Source organism: Cygnus olor, chromosome 10, assembly GCF_009769625.2.
Source record: "Cygnus olor isolate bCygOlo1 chromosome 10, bCygOlo1.pri.v2, whole genome shotgun sequence".
Classification (NCBI taxonomy): Eukaryota; Metazoa; Chordata; class Aves; order Anseriformes; family Anatidae; genus Cygnus; species Cygnus olor.
The window spans coordinates 20,980,430-20,987,540 of NC_049178.1; the positions used below are offsets into that span (position 1 = coordinate 20,980,430).

General features: G+C 40.7%; 1 long non-coding RNA gene across 1 annotated transcript; it reads left to right on the forward strand.

Moving 5' to 3' along the window:
• Positions 1 to 1,442: 1,442 nt before the first annotated feature.
• Positions 1,443 to 6,841, forward strand: LOC121075736. The gene is made up of 6 exons (XR_005823135.1): positions 1,443 to 1,621; positions 1,704 to 1,879; positions 2,079 to 2,254; positions 3,826 to 3,905; positions 6,249 to 6,381; positions 6,542 to 6,841. It is a non-coding gene; the product is annotated as an uncharacterized LOC121075736 (long non-coding RNA).
• The last annotated feature ends 270 nt before the right edge of the window (positions 6,842 to 7,111 follow it).

The window sequence follows — 7,111 nt, forward strand, 5'->3', positions numbered from 1 at the left end:
TAGTGCCAGCACTGAGGAATTGGGCCTGATGTCACGGGAACTGTTTGCAGAGGTTTGCTGAAGTTGCCTCGTGCTACTTCAAAGTCTTGCTCTTTGTTTAAAATCCAAAATAAGTAGTCAGCCCGTGATCAAGTGGATATATTTTAAAGTAATTAATTGCTGGTTAATTGCCATGCTGGTTACTATCCTGTATCATAAAATTCCTGGAAATGTTAGTTGCTGTAATAAGGTAATGAATTTTTGTAAGAAATTGTGTTAACACTGAATGATCCTTAGGTAGCTGCACAGCTTATGCATAGTGTACAAATCTCAAAGAGGTGCTCATAAATTTTTTAAAAGCATGAGCTAGCACTGTTTCAGTGGATGAACTGAATCAAATGAAAATTCTGAAATGAGTTTCTGGGAATCTTCATTAAAATAACTGCTAATGCAGAGTTCTAAGGGATGAGACCTGTACATAATAAAAACAATTAGAAGTCTGAAAGACAAATTTCTCTTTTGAAGCAGTAACCACTGAAAAACTGGTCTTGCCCATCATATATCTGATAGAATTTTAAAGCACTTTGCAGTGAAAGGCACTGCCTAGACTTTAGCCACACGTTGCAGCGTGCTTCTAAGTTCTTTGTCAGCTTCTGTGTACCACACACGGGCTGCAAAAATATCTATCTGCCATAAAACAAGTTGTGGGATTGACTTAGGCTCCAGCAGTAAGATTGCTTTTCTATATCTGAGTGATGAAAAGCAATGTCTGAGCCTGTTTGAGATGTCATCATCAGCAACATCAGAAGCATCCAGTCCAAACAGTAACACCTGATGTGGCTTTCCTTAATCTGCATGGACTAATTGCATCCTGCCTAAGCTTCCAGGTAGCATAGGTATTAGTGACTGCTCTCAAAGGACACTCTTTGTGTATATTTCTATTCTTTTCCTAAAGCAAGTTATGGCACATTAATCAATATTAAACAGTTTATACGATGCTGTAGGAGTTCTGGTGTTGCTTTGATCTGACACTGAACTGCAGCTATCCTGACGTACTCCCACTGCAGCAGAGTACTGCCAACCCAGCACAGCACAGCTTGTTGGAGCTGGCAGACACACGTACTGATCACACTGTCTACATTGCTTCAACCTGCTGGTCATTGGGTTTTCCATTTGGTAACTCCAACACTGCAAATATGTCACTGAAGACTTTGGCTATGTTAGTTATTACGTAAAAACTCAAAAAAGCTTTCTTTGTGATGTGGAAAGCTGCTCCTGAAGCCAGGTGCTGCATCCCAGGGAGACTGTTAACACCTGGGCAGCTTCTGGATCAAGGCCACCACACTTCAAGCCAAAACCCATGCAGGAGCACACAGGTGAATGTGATCCTCAGCTCTGCTGAAAATGAGTTACTCCTCTGGACTCCTCTGGTGATGGAGCATTGGCCAGATGGAGGACCCGTGGGAGGCCTAGAACAGAGAGAGCATATATATTAAAGCTAATTCTAGTTGCTTTTCAAATCTAAGCTATACTTTTATATGTACTTGGATATTTTAAAAGCCTAAATTAGCATTCAAAGAACTGCTGACAATTTTGGATCCAGATTTTGGTCTTATTTGTCTTCGTGAAAAACTAAGAATGTGTAAGTAGAAATTGGCACTACAAACAGGACAGATTTTAGCTTGTTTAAACTGAGTTTCTAGAATTGCTTTGCTCTTCTTCAGGCTGTGTGAGTTTCCAAATTGGTGCTTCATTCGGGGGAGTAATGCATCATCTGGGCACTGCACTTTGAAGAACACCACCGGCTCAGCTCTGGGCTATTTCCGTGGTGAAATCACGAATCCACTCCGATTGAAGTCCAGCCCTGCATCACTTTCATCAGGCTGGGGTTTTATACCAGGTACCTTCATCTGTGGGAATTTGGATGGATTCATGGTACTTCATGTGTATTATGACAGCCTTTCAAGCAATTGCTGACCACACAGCAGCCTCTTTTTGCTGAACTGATGCAGGGCAGCTTGTAGCACTGGCAGCCAGATGGACTTGTTGCAGTTTCCATGCTGATATTCTGATTTTTTCTTTTTCCATTCTGTATTTAGTCTTGGAAGCACGCTAGAGCCTTTACAAGCAAAACTAAATGGCTGAAGCAGAAAGGAAAAGTTGGAAGCTTACAACACAGAAAATCAAAAGTTGCTGGTTGATGAGTTTTTTTGTACTCTGTGTTGGGTCTTTACATGCCATGTTCTACTGCAAGGGTAAAAGTGATGGAGCAGAGGTCTGTGGGCTTTGCTTTCTGGGGGGATGACTTGAAAAAAGACGTGTGCCTGCTTGGTTGGCTTCAGGGAGGTTGCAGTTTGTAGGTGTTTGTACAGATTTTGAGTTGCTTCCACAAATATTTGTGCTGTGGACTCCAAACTGGACAGCCTAAACACCTGTGAGTTGTGGAATGTGGTACCCACAGCTGTAGGTTTCTGGCTGTCCTGCTTGCAGGAAACTACCGAACTGGTGTGCCTCAGTTCCCTGGCCGTAAAACAGAGACATCTTTTCTTTATAAGGTGCTTTATTCACAAGAAAGGTGTTAAATACTTAAGTTAATTGTCATTATTATTCATCCAAACTGCCTTTAAATATGTATATAAATACATATAAAAATGAATTGTGACTAAGAAAGCTTACATTCAGCTCTGAACTCCCTGTTTTCTAATAATTTCCAATCAGACACTTACATGTAAGATCTTTGCATTTGTTCCCCCTTGTAACAGTGCTCCTTGGAAGTTCCTTTTTAGTCCTTACCTCTGCACCCAGAGCAGTGGAGAGCATACAGAAGGAGCTGCGCGCGCCCACTCCACTCACACTGCTCCAAGTGATTGGTACCACTGATGTCCCAAACAAATGTGATTGTGTTTATAAAAACAAGAAAAAAATAGAAAAGAAAGCTTGGGGGGAAGAAAACAAAGAAAGAAAGAGAAAGCATTGCAGACCTCTACAGTGAAAATATTTCAAATTTTTTTTTAATGCATTTTACCTTCAAGAATCTCCCCCTAAATAATAATAATAAAAAAAATTATTTCTGTCTGCTGCATTTAGGAAGTATTTAACACTAAGTAATTCTCTAAATTGTAATCATTTAGGAATACTCTTAGATTAACTTTTGCGATTCTCAGTAGTAGTATTAGTTATGTATAACACTGTTTAGAAATTCAGGACACAAGGTTCTGAGGTAAGTTTTCATTTTGATGTTCCGTTCACACTCTTAAGCTTTCAGAAGATTACAGAAATTTGGCCAAGCTGCAGCTAAAATGAGCAAAGGGGAGAGCCATTCTGTTTGATGTCTGTGACAAAACAACTGGGAGGAAGAACAGAAATATGAAAAATCAATATTTCAAAATATGTCTTTTACAAAAAATTTAAAAACAACGTCCTCCCTGCCTCTTCCTTTGAGTTTTTGCTGAAAGACATTGTTTTAAGAGAGGCCATTTTCAATAAGAAGGGGGAAGGACGAGACTGGAAAAAAAAAAAAAAAAGAACAATGTACAGTTCTTCTGCAGAGTGGGAGCCCTGGCTCCAAAGGCCAGGGAGGATGGCAGTAGAAATAAAAGCATTTTTTACCCCCTGCAAAGGCTACAGACTCCTGTTGACTGAAACATAGTCATATTTTGTTTAAATTTATGTATTTTTTCAGTCTCTGGGATTGCGGGCAAGGGTTTCAACCTCTGACTTCACCCGTGAGGTGTAGGAGCTAGAGCTCTGCCTCTAATTTGTGTAACATTTAATTACAAGGAATAGAATGAGGATTTTTTTGCCCTCTTAAGTCACGCTGTGTTGCATTTGCCCTTTTCTTTGCAGTGAGTATCCATCTCACAGAAGAATCGACAAGCAGGAGTGTCGTTGCGATACAAACAAACGGGAAGCCATGACACGAGAAGGTAACCTTCCTTTACCCGCTTTTGAGATGAACCAGACCTGAGATTTTTAAATGAGAGGTTTAAATGACTTGCACCAGAAAATAAAAACAGAAGAACGTATCAAAGAATGAACTGTAATCACTGTGATTTAGCTGAGCAGTGAGACCTTCTATAAAAGAGAAATGTGGTTTTGAACATGGAGGAAAAAACAGGAATTAGTCTCAGGGAAGTTTTAATCCTCTTGTGGACATGTTTTCTCCCTAGCCTCCTGCAAAACTAGGTTAATACACCTGCTTATTGTCAGAATGTAATTACTTCAAATGGAACTGAAGATTAAAAGCGCACATTGAATGCTGCATACTGTTATATTACGATTTGTTCCTCCGTTTAGTGGGGAGCGGGGCTGTTTGTGCCTTAGCTGCTGGCCCGCTGCAGCCGCTGGGAAGTCCCTTCGCCTGCTGCACCTTGCCAAGTGCCCCCTTCCTAAAGGAAGGAGCGAGCAGGGCTGGTCCCCGTTCAAATGCAATTGGAACGTCAGGGTGGAAAGTCCTTTAGACGTTCCAAACATTTCTAAGAGAAAGAAAACAGTCTAGACTGACCTGTGATGTTTTAAAGCTACAATTTGTCCTGTAAGTTCTTATCCATATTCCAATTTTCAGTATAAAGTAAATATTGAATGCGACATGAAAGGGCAAGTGGTCACCTTTCCCTGTCACCTCCATACGACTACCGGGCTGTGAACAATTCCTCTAGGAACACTTGGTGGAAAGATTTTGGAGGTATGGATGCCTGGAGAGGGAACGTAATTTTTTCAGCATTTCTTCTGAGCTACTCCATGCCACCAAGGACAAAGCCAACTCCTGACATTGTCACTGCTGCGAAAGTAATTAACTCTTTCTTCAGATCCTAAATTACTGGAAGAGCAGACCCTTACCCTGATCTGCTGGCACCCACACTGCTTCATCAGGGCATCGAGCACTGGCAGGAGCTGAAGCAGGCACTTGGGAAACCTCTGCATGAGCACCACAGCCAACATGCTCCCTCGTTTAGCTGAATGTTGGTTAATTAAGTCTGTTCCTTGCACATGTTGCTGTAGTGTGATCTGGCAGAGGTCGGCCTCCTTCAGCAGAGCTGGCATTCTGGTGAAGAACTTTTGCTGCAGCGTCTCTCTGGGTCAGGCGGTGCTGCAGAGCTCTGTCTGCAGCTGCAGGCTTTGGCTTTTACCACAGAGATTCATCTGGGAACAGATGACCGACTTGAGGGCAATTTAGTACTTGCACTGAAGAGGTCTTGCATGCTGTGAAAGCTTCCTGTGTAATACTCTCCTACCTTACCATACAAACCCCACCGTGCTGCCTTATTCCAAATTGCGGAGATCTCAGTACAGCCCATCACAACCCTGGCTTCGTAAGCTGCTCTTGGCACCGCATCCCTTGTCCAAGGCAGGTGCTCAAAGACACCAGCCATGCCTGCCCCCCTCAGCTGTCACACAGCCGCAGTACTTTATGTTGTCAGTCACAACCTGAGTGCCGGGCTATTTACAGTGCACCAGACAAAATCAATATACAGGGAATGAGTCACATTTAAATGCAGTTTGGTTTTGCTGTGTAGAATGCACTGATTCTCTTTCACCAAATGAAGTTCAGCTTTGTGACAAATGTCTGACACATTTTAATTAAAATGGAAGGCTGGCCTGAAAAGTTCCTCAATTTTAATATGCAACAATAACAAGACTAAGGTGAAAAAGCTAGGGTAACTTGGGAGGAGAAAGGAGAATTAAGTGCTGTCTGTGCTATTGAAAATTTGCCTCCACATTAATTCTTGGAGACAAATTCAATTTTACCAGCTTCAGAATCATGGCAGGTTACTCTGGAAAATGTCCAACCTTAGAAATTCTTTCAAGGTACAAATACATTGGAAGTGCTCGCACAATTATGGTCACGTTGTCACCTCTGCACTTGAGCATGGGGCTGTGTTCACATCATCATTCGTCATGCTGTAACGACACCATTGTCTCCGTGCTAATTGCAGATGATTTTTAGTTATATCAAGTTTTTTTTTCTTTTCCTTTCTTCAGCTATGTCTATTATAAAATAGTTGTGAATAAAAACAAAGCAATTCTTATGCTTTAAGTCTTATTTTTCTCTTTAGGAATGGAAATGTGTCTTTAACTCTAGTAGTGATGCTGTTAGATACTCATTTTATGGGGCTCCCATACTGCAAACCCTTTCTATAAATATCCTGAAGATATTTTACATGTTCTATTCTGTGTTCTATCCCATTTTTCTGCATTTGGTGAAAAAGGGGAGATTTAGGGGAGATTTCTTTTGATTATCACCTTTTATGACCACTCCATTTCCCCAGAAAGCTTCCTGCCTCCTCCCCTGGCTGTGTTTGAAGAAAGAACCCCAACGTGGCAAAATGAAGCAAATTTCTCCCACTGGAAGTGTAGAAGTCTCACCCCTGTGCTGTTTGGAGCTGGGACCAGATGTACAATGTAAGCAGCAGCGAGTACTTACTCCCTGTGCCCCCATCTCCTCTTCCATCTTTATGGGTTGAAAGGTCCACAGAGACATGCACGCGGAATACGTACATAGGATAGTGCATAAACTTTTGTGGGCTAGAACTGCATATTTTTGTTTTTATTTTTCTTACAGCTGCTGTGTGGAGAGCTAGTCCTGGTGGAAACCAGCTTCATAATGGGTGTTGTATGAATAATAAAAGACTGTTGTAAATGCACTGGATGAAATATAAATGTGCTGTATTTTTACAGTTTCTTGATCAAAAGAGCTTATCCATAACCTATTGCAGAAAGGGTTTCATTGATTTAGTGGCTAATACATAGGATTTATATAAATGTTGATACATTTAGTTTGGTCTGAAGCCAAAGGTTTATCCAAAATGCATTTCAAAACAGAACAAGCCCTCAGCTGTAGACAGAAAACATATGATTTCCTAAAGTGAGAGATTTAGCAATAAAATCACTTAAATACAAAATAAGTCATCCTTCCATACTAGAATAATAATAATATAGGACTTTTAATAAAAATGGGCACAGAAACCAGCATGATTGGTTAAAAAAATATATATTTTTAAAATGAATTTTTTTAGGAAGGGCTTTACAAGTAGGTATTTTTACATGCAAATACAAATATCAAATGACATTTAAGAAATTTAATTTCCTCCAATTCCTCACAAGTTCCATGTTCTTTGAAGGAAAGGGTAAC